The 19829-nt window shown below is 38.8% G+C and overlaps 1 long non-coding RNA gene across 2 annotated transcripts in view; it reads right to left on the minus strand.

The window, feature by feature from the left end:
• The window catches only part of LOC129655054 (uncharacterized), a 72412-nt gene that overhangs the window by 11953 nt on the left and 40630 nt on the right, over nucleotides 1–19829 (minus strand). For both annotated transcript variants that reach the window (XR_008715734.1, XR_008715735.1), the window contains exon 2: nucleotides 733–1108. This is a non-coding gene — a long non-coding RNA (uncharacterized LOC129655054). The remainder of the gene's footprint in view (nucleotides 1–732; nucleotides 1109–19829) is intronic.

The raw sequence follows: 19829 nt of genomic DNA on the forward strand, positions 1-19829 counted from the left end.
AAACCTGTCATCTAATGCAATGGCTTCAGACAAAGTCAAAGGATTTTAATCTGAGAGGAAAGGAATTTCAAATTTCTGACCCACGAGTTCAATATTTAAAGGTTCTCGCAAATTTTTTTTTTTTAAGCAAGGGAACTAATTTATTCCTAGATTGGCCAGAGATGGATCTATCTTTGTCCCAAAGTAGCTTGCAGGTTGGACTACAAAGGACACACAGAAACCCAGTGAAAAGAGAGTAGTGTGGTGGAAAGGAGGTGGGTTCTTGGCATGTGCTTGCCCATCAGCCTGCGTTTCTGAGCGAGTATTCAGGGGCTGGCTGAGATGCCTGCCTCCTCCACTTCACTAGCCAGCCGGGGACAAGCAGTGCTCCCTCGAACTGTATACTTTTGAAGCACTTGATAGAAACTCTTCTTAATGGAGATATCAAAGATTAAAGAACAATTCTGAAACTGAATCATTTTGGAAGAATAAAGAAAGAAAGAAAACCATCTAAGTCAAGTGAAACCACCTCTGACAGAGCACCGATAGAGGACAGCTCCTTTTTTCCTAGGAACTCTTGAAGGGCTAAAGCTGCAGCAGGATAATTGCTAATTAACCCCTTCCTGTTTTCATTAAGTAAATATCTGCTAAACTTGTCACATATCCAGAGTTGTAGTTTTATTATATAAATATGGTGTAATGACCATACATGTACTCTAAGAATTTTATTACATAACAATATTATATACTTACAGTAGAAATAATGGTAGTCTACCTCATCAGGTTGTAGAAGGGATGAGATGAGATAATAAGCATAAGTGCTCATAGTCATATTCCTCTTGCATCATGATTGCAATATGGTCACTACTATAATTATTGCTCTAATAGAAGCTGTTCATGTAAAGCTTTATTTCTTTGTCCAGCTGCAAATACATTTCCACGGAGATACCAGAGACTAAATAATAACTGAGATTTGAATAAGATATGGAAAAAAAGGATATAATTTTGATCCAGAGGTATTTATAAGACTTAAAACCACCCCAAGACTTGGATTTCTTCTTGTTGCTGTTGTTCAGTCGCTCAGTCATGTCCGACTATTTGTGACCCCATAGACAGCAGCACAAGAAATCTAAAGCAAGAAAGCAAGAGAATTGTAGGTGTCTTAATTCCTGAAGTTTGTGAAGAGATTTGCAATTTTGAGAATTTAGGCTTTGACAATGAATTAGGAAATTTGAATCCTGGCTCCATGACTTAATCTCTCTGTTCCTGAGTTTTCTTGTGCATAAAATGGAACCAATAATTCTACCTATCTACACCTCAGGGTTGTGTTGTTGTGAACAATTTTTGCAGACCCTCTGCTCTTCAGCACAATTACCCATGCGTTAAGATTTCCATGGACTTCCCTGGTGGCCCAGTGGTTAAGAATCTGCCTGCCAACTCAGAGGACATGGGTTCAATCCTTGGTCCAGGAAGATTCTACATGCTACGGGACAACTAAGCCCACGCACCACAACTACTGAAGCCCGTAAGCTCTACAGCCCATGCTCTGCAGCGAGAGAAGACACCACAACGAGCGCCCACACACCGCAACTAGAAAGCAGCCCGGGTCGCCACAGCTAGAGAAAGACCACACACAGCAACGAAGACCCAGCACAGTCTAAATAAATAAAGTTTAAAAAAAGGAATTCCTTAGTACCCATCTATTTGAGAGATAGCTTCCTTAATCTTTCCTAACTCCGTCATTCCCTCTTTATTTGCAAAGATCTAGGCTGATTCCTTCCATAGTCACAACATCCAAGATGCCCGTGCACCTTATTTCAGTTCCTGCGGAACCTACAATGAACACCTATATGTACCCTGTTTTTCCCTTTAGAGTCAAAATGAAAAAGGAGAAAACAGAAGTGGTGGTTTCTATATAGTTATTAGCAGCTAAACAACAACAACCAAAAATAACTTAGATAAAAAAATATTTTTTTAGAGTTACTAAAAAAAAGTAACAAGTTCTGGCTTCTGGAACAAAGGAAGGAAGCAAAGTTATAATAATTGATTATATTCTACAAGGAGTAGCAATACCTTAGTCAAAAGTAAAGAAATGTGGTTGCATCACTCCCTTTCCTGGTGGCTCAGAAGGTAAAGAATCTGCTTGAAATGTGGAAGACCTGGGCTCCATCTCTGGTTTGGGAAGATCCCCTGGAGAAGGGAACGGCTACCCACTCCAGTATTCTGGCCTGGAGAATTTCATGGACTGTATAGTTCATGGAGTCACAAAGAATCAGACATGACTGAGTGACTTTTACTCACTCACTCCCTAGAAAATGACAAGAAAACTGAGGTTCATAAAAGTTAAATGAAGAAGTAAGGATTCAAAACCAAGAAAACAAAAACAAAACACAAACAAACAAAAAGTCAGATGACAGTGCCACTTAGGTATGTGATGGAATTCTTGCTCACTATGCCCACCTTGAAGCAAGGGAAGGGGGTATATTACAATATCCAAAACTGGAAATACAAATATATTTTCTGAGGAAAGTTGTTAAATAGAACAATTTTTTTTTACATAATTGAATTAATAGGATTTTGTAAGTGATCTAAAAATGCATACAATAATAATAACTGCCATTAAATTAAATGACAATGTTCTTAGTCACTCAGTCACGTCCAACTCTTTGTGACCCCATGGATTGTAGCCTGCCAGGCTCCTCTCTGTCCATGGAATTCTCTAGGCAAGAATATTGAAGGGGGTACCCTTTCCCTTCTGCAGGGGGTTTCCCCAACCCAGAGATTGAACTCAGGTTTCCCACACTGTAGGCAAATTCTTTACCATCTGAGCCACCAGGGAAGCACAAATGCCACTGTAGTAGATGTTTTTCTGAAACTGCCATCCAAGATTCATTCTCTTTTCTTCTAATAATAAACCTATACTTTTTCTCTAGGGAACAATGTTCCCTGTGCCTTTTGTCCTCATGTTTTGGATGGAACTGAAATCATCCCAGATTTTGGAGGTAGGTATGTGATCTAGGTTGGACTTATTTAAAACAATTGTTTGGGGGGCTGGAAACATGCAAATATGAATTTAATCAAGGTAAAGCCAAGACTTTTGTGGCTTTTTCTGAGAGGAACTGACCCTTTTTTCCTGTTACATTGGAAATCAGTAAGATGTTAATATCACAGTAATCCAAGTCTATGCCCCAACCAGTAACGCTGAAGAAGCTGAATTTGAACAGTTCTATGAAGACCACAAGACCTTTTAGAACTAGCACCCAAAAAAGATGTCCTTTTCATTATAGGGGACTGGAATGCAAAAGTAGGAAGTCAAGAAACACCTGGAGTAACAGGCAAATTTGGCCTTGGAATACGGAATGAAGCAGGGCAAAGACTAATAGAGTTTTGCCAAGAAAATGCACTGGTCATAACAAACACCCTCTTCCAACAACACAAGAGAAGACTCTATACATGGACATCACCAGATGGTCAACACCAAAATCAGATTGATTATATTCTTTGCAGCCAAAGAGGGAGAAGCTCTATACAGTCAGCAAAAACAAGACCAGGAGCTGACTGTGGCTCAGACCATGAACTCCTTATTGCCAAATTCAGACTTAAATTGAAGAAAGTAGGGAAAACCACTAGACCATTCAGGTATGACCTAAATCAAATCCTTATGATTATACAGTGAAAGTGAGAAATAGATTTAAGGGCCTAGATCTGATAGACAGAGTGCCTGATGAACTATGGAATGAGGTTCGTGACATTGTACAGGAGACAGGGATCAAGACCATTCCCATGGAAAAGAAATGCAAAAAAGCAAAATGGCTGTCTGGGGAGGCCTTACAAATAGCTGTGAAAACAAGAGAAGCGAAAAGCAAAAGAGAAAAGGAAAGATATAAACATCTGAATGCAGAGTTCCAAAGAATAGCAAGAAGAGATAAGAAAGCCTTCTTCAGCGATCAATGCAAAGAAATAGAGGAAAACCACAGAATGGGAAAGACTACAGATCTCTTCAAGAAAATCAGAGATACCAAAGGAACATTTCATGCAAAGATGAGCTCGATAAAGGACAGAAATGGTATGGACCTAACAGAAACAGAAGATATTAAGAAGAGATGGCAAGAATATACAGAAGAACTGTACAAAAGAGATCTTCACGACCCAGATAATCACGATGGTGTGATCACTGACCTAGAGCCAGACATCCTGGAATGTGAAGTCAAGTGGGCCTTAGAAAGCATCACTATGAACAAAGCTAGTGGAGGTGATGGAATTCCAGTTGAACTATTCCAAATCCTGAAAGATGATGCTGTGAAAGTGCTGCACTCAATATGCCAGCAAATTTGGAAAACTCAGCAGTGGCCACAGGACTGGAAAAGGTCAGTTTTCATTCCAATCCCAAAGAAAGGCAATGCCAAAGAATGCTCAAACTACCACACAATTGCACTCATCTCACATGCTAGTAAAATAATGCTCAAAATTCTCCAAGCCAGGCTTCAGCAATACGTGAATCATGAACTTCCTGATGTTCAAGCTGGTTTTAGAAAAGGCAGAGGAACCAGAGATCAAATTGCCAACATCCACTGGATCATAGAAAAAGCAAGAGAGCTCCAGAAAAACATCTATTCCTGCTTTATTGACTATGCCAAAGCCTTTGACTGTGTGGATCACAATAAACTGTGGAAAATTCTGAAAGAGATGGGAATACCAGACCACCTGACCAGCCTCTTGAGAAATCTGTATGCAAGTCAGGAAGCAACAGTTAGAACTGGACATGCAACAACAGACTGGTTCCAAATAGGAAAAGGAGTATGTCAAAGCTGTATATTGTCACCCTGTTTATTTAACTTACATGCAGAGTACATCATGAGAAACACTGGACTGGAAGAAACACAAACTGGAATCAAGATTGCAGGGAGAAATATCAATAACCTCAGATATGCAGATGACACCACCCTTATGGCAGAAAGTGAAGAGGAACTCAAAAGCCTCTTGATGAAAGTGAAAGTGGAGAGTGAAACAGTTGGCTTAAAGCTCAACATTCAGAAAATGAAGATCATGGCATCCAGTCCCACCAATTCATGGGAAATAGATGGGGAAACAGTAGAAACAGTGTCAGACTTTATTTTTGGGGGCTCCAAAATCACTGCAGATGGTGATTGCAGCCATGAAATTAAAAGATGCTTACTCCTTGGAAGGAAAGTTATGACCAACCTAGATAGCATATTCAAAAGCAGAGACATCACTTTGCCAACAAAGGTCCATCTAGTCAAGGCTATGGTTTTTCCTGTGGTCATGTATGGATGTGAAAGTTAGACTGTGAAGAAGGCTGAGTGCCAAAGAATTGATGCTTTTGAACTGTGGTGTTGGAGAAGACTCTTGAGAGTCCCTTGGTTTGCAAGGAGATCCAACCAGTCCATTCTGAAGGAGCTCAGCCCTGGGATTTCTTTGGAAGGAATGATGCTAAAGCTGAAACTCCAGTACTTTGGCCACCTCATGCAAAGAGTTGACTCACTGGAAAAGACTCTGATGCTGGGAGGGATTGGGAGCAGGAGGAGAAGGGGACAACAGAGGATGAGATTGCTGGATGGCATCACTGACTCGATGGAGGTGAGTCTGAGTGAACTCCGGGAGTTGGTGATGGACAGGGAGGCCTGGCATGCTGCGATTCATGGGGTCGCAAAGAGTCAGACAGGACTGAGCAACTGATCTGATCTGATCTGATCTGAAGATGTTAATATAGAGGTGGTAAGAGTCAGCATTAAGAACTTCTTTCAAAATATAGCAAATATCAAGAAAAGCAGTTGAAGAAATGCATCAAAATCAAATCTGAGAGTACTGTTTGAACCCTTAATATTAATTAATTTTTAAAAATTTTAGCCAGTTTTCTTTTCCCTCCCTCTGTTCCCCTTCCTTCTTTCCTTTGCTTCCTATATGCCTGCAACTGAGAATGTTAATACAATCAGTTTTATGTTAGCCTGTATATACACTTTTTCTTTAACCCACAAAACAAGCCTATAGCTGGGCATAATTATTCTCATCTTCTGATCATGACTGAGGAATTCCATGGTCATGCACCTAATAAGCCACAAAGCTATGATTCAATTTCAGGTCAGTCTGATTCCAAAGCAGATGGTCTTCACTATATTCGCTGCTCTCAGAGAACAGGGCTCCTAAGGCACCAAGCCTTGAGGTTTCAGCAGCTCATATGTACTTATAATTTAAGGGCCGTGTCTGTATGACAGACATGATATGACAATAAAACACTTGCTCTGGCCTGTGATGTGAAAATTGATTTGCTTTTGAAAATGTACTGATTCCTTGACTAGGCCTCAGTTTTTTAAATCTATTTTATTGAAATATAGTTGATTTACAATGTTGTGTTAGTTTCTGGTGTATATATAGCTGCTTCTTAGAATATTACTGAAATGATTATCAAGGACAAGTCATTTATAAAATGTATTTTTTAATAATTTTTTATTTATTTTTTTATCATTTTTTAAAATTTTTATTTAATTTTTAAACTTTACAATATTGTATTAGTTTTGCCAAACATTGAAATGAATCCGCCACAGGTATACCCGTGCTCCCTATCCTGAACCCTCCTCCCTCCTCCCTCCCCATACCCTCCCTCTGGGTCGTCCCAGTGCACCAGCCCCAAGCATCCTTTTAAAACTTTATTTGGCTGTGTTGGGCCTTAGTTGTGGCACATGAGATCATCTTTGGACCATGCAGGATATTTAGTGGCTGGTGTATGGATTCTCTAGTTGTGACACTAGGGCTTGGTAGCAGTTGTGGTTAGCGGACTTAGCTGCTCTGAGGTATGTGGGATCTGAGTTCCCTGACCAGGGATTGAACCTGTGTCCCTTGTATTGCAAGGCAAATTCTTAACCACTGGACCACAGAGAAGTCCCTAAAATGTATTTCTTTAAAGCAAATTGTATTTTCTACTTATAGCCTAAAAATCAGGTGTTATGTCCAAGAGAAAATTTTCATATTCATTCATCCTATAACAGACATTTAGAGATGTTTAGACATTTAGAGCATATCAGGCAAGAAGCAAACAAGCAATGGCATATCTGAACTGGGTTGCCTAGAACAAAAATTTGCCTAAAGTGGTTATATCCATTTTGGGATATATGTGTTATATCCTGTGTGGCAAAGTACTACTTTGCTCTACTTGTGAAATTTCAAAGGAAGTAATTTTTTCAAAGGGTAAGAGTCTGAGAGACAGTACTGAATAAACCTCCTGTGTCTCAGTTTCCTCAACAGTAAAATGATGATAATAATGGTTTTATTATTAGTATTATTTTGGTCATGCAGCATGTGGAATCTTAGTTCCCTGACCAGGAACTGAACCACTGCCCCCTGAAGTTGGAAGGGCAGAATTTTAACGACTGGACTGCCAGGGAAGTCCTAGCAATACTGTTATTAGTAAGACACCACCTCCTCCTAAGTTTCTCAATTAAATGAACTTCTGACTTGAAATTTAACTATTTAGTTAAGTTTGAGTATTTATTGATTAGATTTCCAAAGGATTTGATTCAATTTTCTCTTCTCTCTCATGCCCTTTCTTTCATGCACATAAAAATATGCTACATAATTTATCTCCAAAAAAAAAACCAAGTTATAATACATGCTCAGCATTGAAATATGTTAATTGTATTTTATCAAGGAACAAAAGATCATTGCTATACATGGTAAACAAGGAAACAGATCAATAGTTTTCATTACAAAAATACATTGTTTTAAAAATACCTCTCTTCTCAGATTTTCTGTCAATGTTAATGTAGCCTTGTGGCTTAAATAAGTTTTACAAAACAAAAGCCAGGTATCTTGAATCACATAAAGTATGGTGACTTCAGAACAGTGATAGTATTATTGTTTAAATAACGTTATGTCACTTGCACATATTCTGTCTTTCTATCTTTTTAGGGAGAAACTAGGCTAAGACAGGAGAAGGCAATGGCAACCCACTCCAGTACTCTTGCCTGGAAAATCCCATGGGAGGAGCTTCGTAGGCTGCAGTCCATGGGGTAGCTAAGAGTCGGACATGACTGAGCGGCTTCACTTTCACTTTTCACTTTCGTGCATTGGAGAAGGAGATGGCAACCCACTCCAGTGTTCCTGCCTGGAGGATCCCAGAGATGGGGGAGCCTGGTGGGCTGCCGTCTATGGGGTGACACAGAGTCGGACACAACTGAAGTGACTTAGCAGCAGGCTAAGACAATAGGGATATCTTTCAAATAAATGAAATTAGAGAAATGTTCCTTTATTCCTCTCACCATAATAAATTAGAATGGATCATTGGAATCTATTTCAAACAAATCAAAAGTCTCTAGTATATTTGTATTGAAAAGACCAAAATGTTTTAAGTTGTCATCTCAGAACAGCAGATAGATTTGCAAACAAACACATTTATTTTCTAGCTTTATTGAGTTAGGTTAAATTTAGTTTAAGTGTTAGTCACTCAGTTGTGTCCAACTCTTTGTGACCCCATGAACTGTAGCCTGCCAGGCTCCTCTGTCCATGGAATTCTCCAGGCAAGAATACTGGAATGCGTAGCCATTCCCTTCTCCATGGGATGATATCCAGGTCTCCTACATTGGAGACAGATTCATTACCACCTGAGCTACCAGGGAAGTTCTCTTTAAGCTTTCAGTCAGTCAGTCAGTTCAGTTGCTCAGTCACGTCCGACTCTTTGCGACCCCATGAACCGCAGCACACCAGGCCTCCTTGTCCTTCACCAACTTCCGGAGTTTACCCAAACTCATGTCCATTGAGCTGGTGATGCTATCCAACCATCTCATCCTCTGTCGTCCACTTCTCCTCCACCCTCAGTCCTTCTCACCATCAGGGTCTTTTCAAATGAATCATCTCTTTGCATCAGGTGGCCAAAGTATTGGAGTTTCAGCCTCAACATCAGTCCTTCCAATGAACACCCAGGACTGAACTCTTTTATGATGGATTGGTTGGATCTCCTTGCAGTCCAAGGGACTCGCAGGAGTCTTCTCCAACACCACAGTTCAAAAGCATCAATTCTTTAGCGCTCAGCTTTCTTTATAGTACAACTCTCACATCCATACATGACCACTGGAAAAACCGTAACCTTGACTAGATGGACGTTTGTTGACCAAGTAATGTCTCTGCTTTCTAATATGCTAAGTTGGTCAAAACTTACCTCCCAAGGAGTAAGCGTCTTTTAATTTCATGGCTGCAGTCACCATCTGCAGTGATTTTGGAGCCCAGAAAAATAAAGTCTGACACTGTTTCCACTGTTTCCCCATCTATTTGCCATGAAGTGATGGGACCGGATGCCATGATCTTCGTTTTCTGAATGTTGAGCTTTAAGCCAACGTTTTCACCCTCCTCTTTCACTTTCATCAAGAGGCTCTTTAGTTCTTCTTTACTTTCTGCCATAAGGGTGGTGTCATCTGCATATCTGAGGTTATTGATATTTCTCCCAGCAACCTTGATTCCAGCTTGTGCTTCATCCAGCCCAGTATTTCTCATGATGTACTCTGCATATAAGTTAAATAAGCAGGGTGACAATATACAGCCTGATGTACTTCTTTTCTTATTTGGAACCTGTCTGTTGATCAGTTCAAACTGTTGCTTCCTGACCTGCATACAGGTTTCTCAAGAGGCAGGTCAGGTGGTCTGGTATTCCCATCTCTTGAAGAATTTTCCACAGTTTATTGTGATCCACACAGTCAAAGGCTTTGGCATAGTCAATAAAGCATAAATAGATGTTTTTCTGGAACTGTCTTGCTTTTTCAATGATCCAGTGGATGTTGGCAATTTGAACTCTGGTTCCTCTGCCTTTTCTAAAACCAGCTTGAACATCAGGAACTTCACAGTTCACATATTGCTGAAGCCTGGCTTGGAGAATTTTGAGTGTTACTTTACTAGTGTGTGAGAAGAGTGCAATTGTGCAGTAGTTTGAGCATTCTTTGACATTGCCTTTCTTTGGGATTGGAATGAAAACTGACCTTTTCCAGTCCTGTGGCCACTACTGAGTTTTCCAAATTTGCTGACATATTGAACGCAGCACTTTCACAGCATCATCTTTCAGGATCTGAAATAGCTCAACTGGAATTCCATCACCTCCACTAGCTTTGTTCATAGTGATGCTTCCTAAGGCCCACTTGACTTCACATTCCAAGATGACTGGCTCTAGCCTAGTGATCACACCATCGTGATTATCTGGGTCGTGAAGATCTTTTTTGGACAGTTCTGTGTATTCTTGCCATCTCTTTTTAATATCTTCTGCTTCTGTTAGGTCCATACCATTTCTGTCCTTTATTGAGCCTATCTCTGCATGAAATGTTACCTTGGTATCTCTAGTTTTCTTGAAGAGATCTCTAGTCTTTCCCATTCTATTGTTTTCCTCTATTTCTTTGCACTGATCGCTGAGGAAAGCTTTCTTATCTCTCCCTGCTACTCTTTGGAACTCTACATTCAAATGGGAATATTTTTCCTTTTCTCCTTTGCTTTTCACTTCTCTTCTTTTCACAGCTATTTGTAAGGCTTCCTTAGACAGCCATTGTGCTTTTTTGCGTTTCTTTTTCTTGGGGATGGTCTTGATCCCTGTTTCCTGTACAATGTCATGAACCTCCATCCATAGTTCATCAGGCACTCTGTCTATCTTAAATCTATTTCTCACTTTCACTGTATAATCATAAGGGATTTGATTTAGGTCATACCTGAATGGTCTAGCGGTTTCCTCCACTTTCTCCAATTTAAGTCTGAATTTGGCAAAGGAGTTCATGCTCTGAACCACAGTCAGCTCCTGGTCTTGTTTTTGCTGACTGTATAGAGCTTCTCCATCTTTGGCTGCAAAGAATATAATCAATCTGATTTCAGTGTTGACTATCTGGTGATGTCCATGTGTAGAGTCTTTTCTTGTGTTGTTGGAAGAGGGTGCTTGCTATGACCAGGGCATTCTCTTGGCAAAACTCTATTAGCCTTTAGCCTACTTTATTCCATACTCCAAAGCCAAATTTGCCTGTTATTCCAGGTGTTTCTTGACTTCCTACTTTTGCATTCCAGTCCCCTATAATGAAAAGGACATCTTTTTTGGGTGTTAGTTCTAGAAGGTGTTGTAGGTCTTCATAGAATCATTCAGCTTCAGCTTCTTCAGTGTTACTGGTTGGGGCATAGACTTGGATTACTGTGATATTGAATGGTTTGCCTTGGAAATGAATGGAGATCATTCTGTTGTTTTTGAGATTGCATCCAAGTACTGCATTTAGGACTCTTTTGTTGACCATAATGGCTACACCATTTCTTCTGAGGGATTCCTGCCTGCAGTAGTAGATATAATGGTCATCTGAGTTAAATTCACCCATTCCAGTCCATTTCAGTTCGCTGATTCCTAGAATGTCGACATTCACTCTTGCCATCTCCCGTTTGACCACTTCTAATCTGCCTTGATTCATGGACCTAACATTCCAGGTTCCCATGCAATATTGCTCTTTACGGCATCGGACCTTGCTTCTATCACCAGTCACATCCACAACTGGGTATTGTTTTTGCTTTGGCTCCATCCCTTCATCCTTTCTGGAGTTATTTCTCCACTGATCTCCAGTAGCATATTGGGCACCTACTGACCTGGGGAGTTCCTCTTTCAGTATCCTATCATTTTGCCTTTTCATACTGGTCATTGGGTTCTCAAGGCAAGAATACTGAAGTGGTTTGCCATTCCCTTCTCCAGTGGACCACATTCTGTCAGACTTCTCCACCATGACCTGCCCATTTTGGGTGGCCCCACACTGCATGGCTTAGTTTCATCGAGTTAGAGAAGGCTGCAGTCCATTTGATTAGATTGAATAATTTTCTGTGATTATGGTTTCAGTGTGTCTGCCCTCTGATGCCCTCTCACAACACCTACTGTCTTATTTGGGTCCCATGTCCAAGAAGCGGTGGCTGCGTGGGCACAGGAGGGCCGAGAAGAGTTACTCCACGTTCAAGGTCAGGAGGGGCGGCCAGTGAGGAGATACCCCTCGTCCTAGGTAAGGAACAGCGGCTGCGCTTTGCTGGAGCAGCCGTGAAGAGATACCCCACGTCCAAGGTAAGAGAAAATAATGCTAGATATATAAAATAAAAATCTCCATATAAAGACTTTAGTGATAAGACAAATATTAAAAGTAAAAACAACTATTCATCCTTGATGTTTCTTTACTAGTAACATATGCTGCTTCTGCTGCTGCTGCTAAGTCGCGCGTCAGTGGTGTCCGATTCTGTGCGACCCCAGAGACGGCAGCCCACTAGACTCCCCCGTCCCTGGGATTCTCCAGGCAAGAACACTGGAGTGGGTTGCCATTTCCTTCTCCAATGCATGAAAGTGAAAAGTGAAAGTGAAGTCGCTCAGTCGTGTCTGACTCTTAGCGACCCCATGGACTGCAGCCTACCAGGCTCTCCATGGGATTTTCCAGGCAAGAGTACTGCAGTGGGTCGCCAGTGTCTTCTCCACCTAGTGACATATAGAGAACCATAAAATTCAGATTCTTAATATAAATTTATGAACTAGAGGTGAATCACTTAGGCATATACAAATTGCTAGATAAATGCCAGGAAGATGTTATAATGCTAGAGAGTAGTTCTTTATATCACTGTTTCACTATTTTAACTATATTTAACTATATTATTCTAATATCTTATCAGCTCAAATGCAATACTAAGTATTATGTTGCATGTCACTCTGTACTTGATGTTAAATTAATCATAATGCTTAATTATAGTATTTGGCATCATTTGTTATTTTTTTCAACATAATTAAAATTCATACAATTTTCACACAATAGTAGGATACAAATTCAAGTTCCCATAGACCATAAACTAGGAGACACTGGATCATATCCAGGGACATAAAACAAGGTGCAAAAATTTTCATGATCCTAAGGTATTGAAATCATACAGAGTCTGTTCTCTTATTACTTTGGGATTATGTCAGAAATCAATATTATCAAAAGATATTTGAAAATAACACATATTTTCAAATGCAGTGTGACATTGACCAAGAGAGATATTTGATTTAACCATTAAAAGCCTCAATAAAGTTAGAAGACTGAAAAAATACAGAGGGTGATTGCAGAGAAGAAAGCACTTAAATGAGGAATTAATATCAAAATGAGAAACTAATATCAAAGACAATTTTAAAAATCCCATGTATATGGAAATTAAATGTCCACTTTAAATTATGGCTGTATCTAAGAAGCTGTAACAAAGAAAATTAGAAAATATTTGTAACAGAATAAAAATGAAAAGAAAAGTTACCAGAATTTGTTGCATGCAGCTGAAGCTGCTCAATGTGGAGTCTTCCGTAAGATATGAAAACAGATAATGGACAATAGCATAAAGTTTTGTGAAATTTGAACAAAATTTGTACTTTAGCTAGTAATAGTATATCACATGTTAATTTCCTGTTTGTTTTTTTTACAACATAATATTTCTTTATATTCTCAGAATTGGTTTTTAAGTTCCAAGCCTCATTCAAAATTTTTTAATCACTAAGATAATAAATTTTCTAGATTTTAGCAGTAATACTAGATGCCAAAATAAATGGAAATATATCAAAGTTTTGAGAGAATATAAATTAGAAATCTACCATTCTATTCATACTAAGTCAAACAAGTGAAATCAAAAGGTCATAAATTTTTTAGCTAGGTAAAAATTAATAAATTTTCTAAAATATGTATATTATATTATACATACTATTTATACATATGTATTCAAAAGCCTTTCTAATACACTTGATAAAGGCTTGAGAAAGAACAACAATGACAATAACAACAAAAAAGAGATGGAGAAATTGGAAAACATAAACTAAATGCAGATACTTTTTAAGGTTTTTGTGGACTTGATGAGCTGAACACTCAGTTTAGCTTCAGTGACACAATTATAAGATTTTTTAATCACACAATTATTCTTTCAAAATTGAATGTGTCTGTACAAATGTCCAGTGTAGACAGCTGTCCAAACAATAAGAATTCTATGTATCAAGACAGGTGCTGTCATTACCCTGCAAATCCATAACACAAGTGTTCATTTATAAAAGATTTGAAAGAAAAAGACTGAACATAAAAAATAAATAATTAAATATCTTGGTAGGAAAATAGAGTAATGAATTTCAATTTATTACATGCACAAAAAACTTTAATATATAGTCTGAAGAAAATTATAGACCTTTGGCCACTGCTGTGGAAGTATTTTGATACCACATAATAATACCTGATTTGAGAAATTTATTTCAGCTAACTTAGAAGTTCAGAACACTGCTTTACAGTGTTACTAAGAATTACTTGGTACATTTACAAAACCTGAAGAATCAACCTAATTTACAAATTTTGAGACAAGAGCTACTTCAGGGCAAGAACAAACTTACTTATCATGGTTTTGCCAGTATCTTTCTGAGGCTACTGAATGTATTAGGCTCTGAATGCATGAAGGAGCATGGCTGACTGAAGACCTACCCTACTGAAAGAAAAGTTGTACCATGGTCAACTTACACTGTCCCATTGGCTTAAAATCAATGGCCAGATGATCAAAAGCAGTTCTCAATTAAGGCTGATATGCCCCCCACAGGACATTTGACAGTACCTGGAGTCATTTTGGGGTGTCACAACTGACAAGGGTGCTATCATCGAGGAGGTAAAAGCTTGGGATGCTGCCCAACACCCCATAATGCCCAGGTCAGCTCCACCCAACAGAAATCTGTCTGGCCCAAAATGTCAATACTGCTAAGTTAAGAAATCCCTAATATTCAGAAGTTAACTGAATATAAATGACAGCTTTAGACAGTCATTCAGAGCCAAATCCACCAAACCCTATCTTGTTTAAATAAAAATGTTTCATTATGCAGTTGAGTACTCATTTTCCAAAAAGGAAAAGCTACTGAAATGGAAATGTGGAAGTAAAATGAAAAGCCTTCCATGTTCTCTTAGCTAATGGACAATATTTCACATATCTTTGTATTTATCATCAAATGTGTTATTTAATGGCACCCCACTCCAGTACTCTTGCCTGGAAAATCCCATAGACGGAGGAGCCTGGTAGGCTGCAGTCCATGGGGTCGCTGAGAGTCGGACACGACTGAGTGACTTCACTTTCACTTTTCACTTTCATGCACTGGAGAAGGAAATGGCAACCCACTCCAGTGTTCTTGCCTGGAGAATCCCAGGACAGGGGAGCCTGGTGGGCTGCCAGACGTCTATGGGGTCGCACAGAGTCGGACACGACTGAAGCGACTTAGCAGCAGCAGCAGCAGTGTTATTTAGGAACTGTGATTAAACATAAGTTACAATGGAATGCTAACACAGACATTTCATCTCTCCTAAAAAATACACACTCATTATTAGCATGAGAATACAGAAACAGGAAAGGTAAAGATGTTCATGGATATAGTTAACATCTTTTGAGTGCTTTCAATCTGTCAAGGACTATAATAAGTGCTTTCCCTGGGTTTTCATGTAACTGGTTAAGTTCTATCAATTTCAGAAATTAAGTGTTCCAGTAAGAAGACTATTAGCTCATTTACATAAAGTTGTATTGTAATTTATCTTCTACATATTTCTTTCCTCCTCTAGACTGTGAGATCTTCTGGAGGACACGGTCCCTCATCTTATTCATCATTTTATCCCCAAGGGCCTAGCACCTTATCACAAAATAGTGCATTCATTAGAGGTTTGTGACATGAATAAAGGTATCACTATTCAGTAAATCTTTCTCTTCATGGACTAATATTTACAAAATACTCTCATATATATGTTTGTCTATCAAATACCACTGTGAGAAAGTTAGATAAGAAGTTTCTGCCCTCTGAGTTTCTGTATTATAGGGAATAAGGGAGAAGAGAAAAAAGGGTCATTTTCCTTCCTTCTAAATGTCACAATAAAAAATAATATATAAATTATTATTGTAACCAAGAAATACTGATAATTGTATAGGTCTGACCAAACTGGATGGAGAGTATATGCTTTCAGAGTATGGACTGGGTGAGTAAACACAAAATGTAACACCTTCCAATTTTTTCAACACAAACTATTTCTGTGTTTGTTTTCTAACATGAGAAAAAGAGGCCTGTGGAATGGTCTCTGGTCACCTTGAGCTAGTCTCCAACAGCAGATCCTTCTCAGTTTGCTACCCAATGAATGGAAAGACCCCAAAATGGGCTGCCAGAGAGCTGCAACACATGCAAAGCACTTGTAGTCCCTCTTGTTTTCTTATTTTTCCTGTTTTCATTGGCAGAATTTTTTCCCTGACCAAAGCAGAGCTGCAAATGAAAGCAGCTGCCCAAAGTGGAAGAAGTTCAAAGACCAGGGAAGAAAGAGAAATGAGGTGGGGTCAAATGAGGAAAGCAACTGGGGACAACAAGAAGACTCTTGGCAGCTCTGCCTGGTACAAAAGTCTAAAACAGAAAACATACCAGCAGACAGATGGACGGGTGGCAGCCATGGGCAAAGTGATGCACCCATAGGCTTTCAAGTGACAACTGAGCATCACATTTTTACACAGACTCACAAGCTCTTAATGCTCCCAAGGGTGAGAAGTATTTCTAAATGCTTTTCTCTGAACTTCTGGTGGATACTCTTTGGGTATCTGTCATATATTCATTCATGTTTCTGAATCATGCCACAGATGAAAATCTATTTGAAATCATGGTATGAATTTCTTCTTTCGTTTTATAACTTAAAAGTCTTCAAGGAAATATAGGTATGGTTATTTTGGAATCTAAATTCAGTTCAATTTAGAAAAATGAATGTATATCCTAGCTTTTTTTTTTTTTTTAGCTATGAGGTTTAGTGCTTTTTTAGATATTAAAATTTAATCTTGAAATTTTTACAATAAGATTAACATTAAAATATTGTAATTACTTTGAGGAATAACTTAAAGAAATAAAACAAATACAACTTTTAGGGCATTTCAGAATGTATTTTTTAATGGATTTAAATAATATATAAATATTTCACTATACTTTAAGACTTTTAGCAGACTTTTATGCAAATTATTTTTATATACTTATAATTCAATGCCAAATATATACGAATTACAGCATGCGGAAATTTCAAAACAGATTGGAAAAATCCATAAGAGTGGACAGAGTCTCAGAAACAACTTGTTTGAATATATTTGCAAGTTCACATATCTACATTGTTAGCACAAAAACTATTCTAAAAGAATATATTTACAAGTAAGAACAACTATGAAATAAGACCTACAATTGTTTAATCTATGTAGAAATTTCAGGAACGTAACTGTAGAATAGCAGACACTTTTTACAGACTACTGCCAAATCTAGAAGCCTTTTCTTTCAGTCAACACTTTCCCACCATCGTGAGAACCATTTCTCATTAACAACCAAATTGTTTTCAGATGCTGTGCTATAAGGGGTTTCCTTAGAAACCATTTGGTAAAAGACTGTGGCTTTCTTCCATAGAAATCTCAGCAGTGAAAAGGCAGATTTTCTGGCATAAATCAAACCCAATTTCTAGGGTTCACTAAACCCTTTCTCCTCAAAATAATGTTTTGTGACTTGATCTTAGCAGTTTATAGCACATGCAGGAGAGCTGTTGTGAGCCAGTTTTAAATGAATTTTATTCTACTTCTTTTGTCATTCAATAGAAATCACTCCCAGGGCTTGTTATACCTTGATGAAGGTTTGACCGCACAACTAATGAATAAAATAGTACATTTTACTGTATGGAAAATTCTGATATTTTTTTCCCCACTAAGTTTGCCCAAGAGAATCAATCTTTGTATTATTAGGGTAATATTATTTGTTCTGTCTGATTTCAGAGTTGTTCCTACAACTCTGTGCATGTATGCATGCGTGTTCAGTTGCTTTAGTTGTGTCTGATGCTTTGTGACCCTATAGGCTGTAGTCCACCAGGCTCCTCTGTCCATGGGAGTCTCCAGGCAAGAATACTGGAATGGGTTGCCATGCCCTCCTCCAGGGGATCTTCCTGACCCAGGGATCAAACCCCCGTCTCCTGCACTGGCAGGTGAATTCTTTATCCCCTGAGTCACCTGGAAAGCCAGTATAATACAATATATACTTTTTAAAAAAGAAATTGGACAACAAAGTTTTTTGTACTAAAAACGTAGATATTTCAACTGGCTAGTTCAGTTCAGTCGCTCAGTCAAGTCCAACTCTTTGTGACCCCGTGGACTGCATAAGTATAGACTAATTAATGTTTTAGGAAGTTTCTAGTTGTGTACAAATTCATAAGAAACACTCCATAAATAAGCATATGTATCAGTCATGTCTCAAGTGTGGGACTTGGCAGAGTACTTTAAATGGAAACCTAAAATTACTACTGGGATGGAATTATGCTTTTCCATGTCTCCATATCTTTCACATACATTGTACTTTTTGCCAACAATGTGTACCTCCCTCCCAAACAAACTTTATTCCTTCTTCAGATTCTGTTCAACCATCTCCTCATTCAACCGTTCATTTGTTCAATTAACTTTTACTAAGCACCCATTATTTGCTTGATTCTATACTAGATGCTGGGGGTGAATAAGGCAGACAATGTCCTATCTTCATGAAACTGATGGTTGATTGTAAATTATTCCTCTGTCCCTGACTTCCTCAGACAAAAACAAATACTTCCATCTTGGTGCGACCATTATCAATCTAGCAAGTATCTAACAGCATCTACTAAGTACTAGGCACTTGCCATGTCATAGTACAATTATTTATTTGTGAACCTGCTTCACCTATTTCTTGCCTGGAAAATTCCATGGACGGAGGAGCCTGGTAGGCTGCAGTCCATGGGGTCGCTAAGAGTCCAACACGACTGAGCGACTTCCCTTTCACTTTTCATTTTCATGCACTGGAGAAAGAAATGGCAACCCACTCCACTATTCTTGCCTGGAGAATCCCAGGGACAGGGGAGCCTGGTGGGCTTCCGTCTATGGGGTCGCACAGAGTCAGACACAACTGAAGCAACTTAGCAGCAGCAGCAGCTTCACCTATTTGACTCTTTAAAGTCAAGTGAGCTCTTTAAAGAAAGAGCCTTTATATCTCTTTGCATTCCAAACTAACACAATTCCTGGAATTTAATGGGTACAAAGTAAATGCTTGCTGAATAAATGATTGAATTAAACTAAAATATTCTAGCTAACAGGCTAGAATGTTATAACAGGCTTTCTTCTGTTTGAAAACTATCCATAACGTATCATAGTTTTACAGAAGTATTGGCCCTGATATGCTAAAAAATCAGCCAAACATTGTGAAAGATAAAAATCTAAAAATGGCTGAGCTGTTCTAAGAACTTTGGCAACTAGAAGCCCCACCAAAATACCAAGCATGTCTTTCTCAAGATTAAATAATAAGCTTATAGCATGATCCACTTAATTTCAAAAAATAATTCAAAATAGAAATTGGTCTATTAATAATTAAGTAACACAAGTCTTGTGGACATTTGATTTGAGGATATTTGAATTAAAAATGGATAACTTGCTTCCAAACGCATCTCACTGGGAATAAATGCCCTAAACCCCTACTATAATCTATAAAACCCTATAAGATTTGCCACCCTGCCCCATCTCTCTGACCTCTCATCCCCTTCCTCTCTCCCTTTTCTACCAGAGTAACCTCCTTGCTATTCCTTGAATATCCAAGCAATTCTGCCTTGGACCTTAGTACCTGTCCACCCTGCTGGGATCTTTCTTCCTCAGATACTTTCAGGGCAGACTCTCTCTTGCCTTCAGGTCTCTGCTCAAATGTCAGCTTTTCAGTGAGCCTTTCCTTGACATCGTATCTCAAACAGCAGGCCCACACCCTCCACTCCCAATCACTCCCTAACTTCCTTGCTGTGGTTGTTTAGTTGCTAAGTCATGAATGACTCTTTTGC

Source organism: Bubalus kerabau, chromosome 6, assembly GCF_029407905.1.
Source record: "Bubalus kerabau isolate K-KA32 ecotype Philippines breed swamp buffalo chromosome 6, PCC_UOA_SB_1v2, whole genome shotgun sequence".
In the NCBI taxonomy this organism is placed as follows: domain Eukaryota; kingdom Metazoa; phylum Chordata; class Mammalia; order Artiodactyla; family Bovidae; genus Bubalus; species Bubalus kerabau.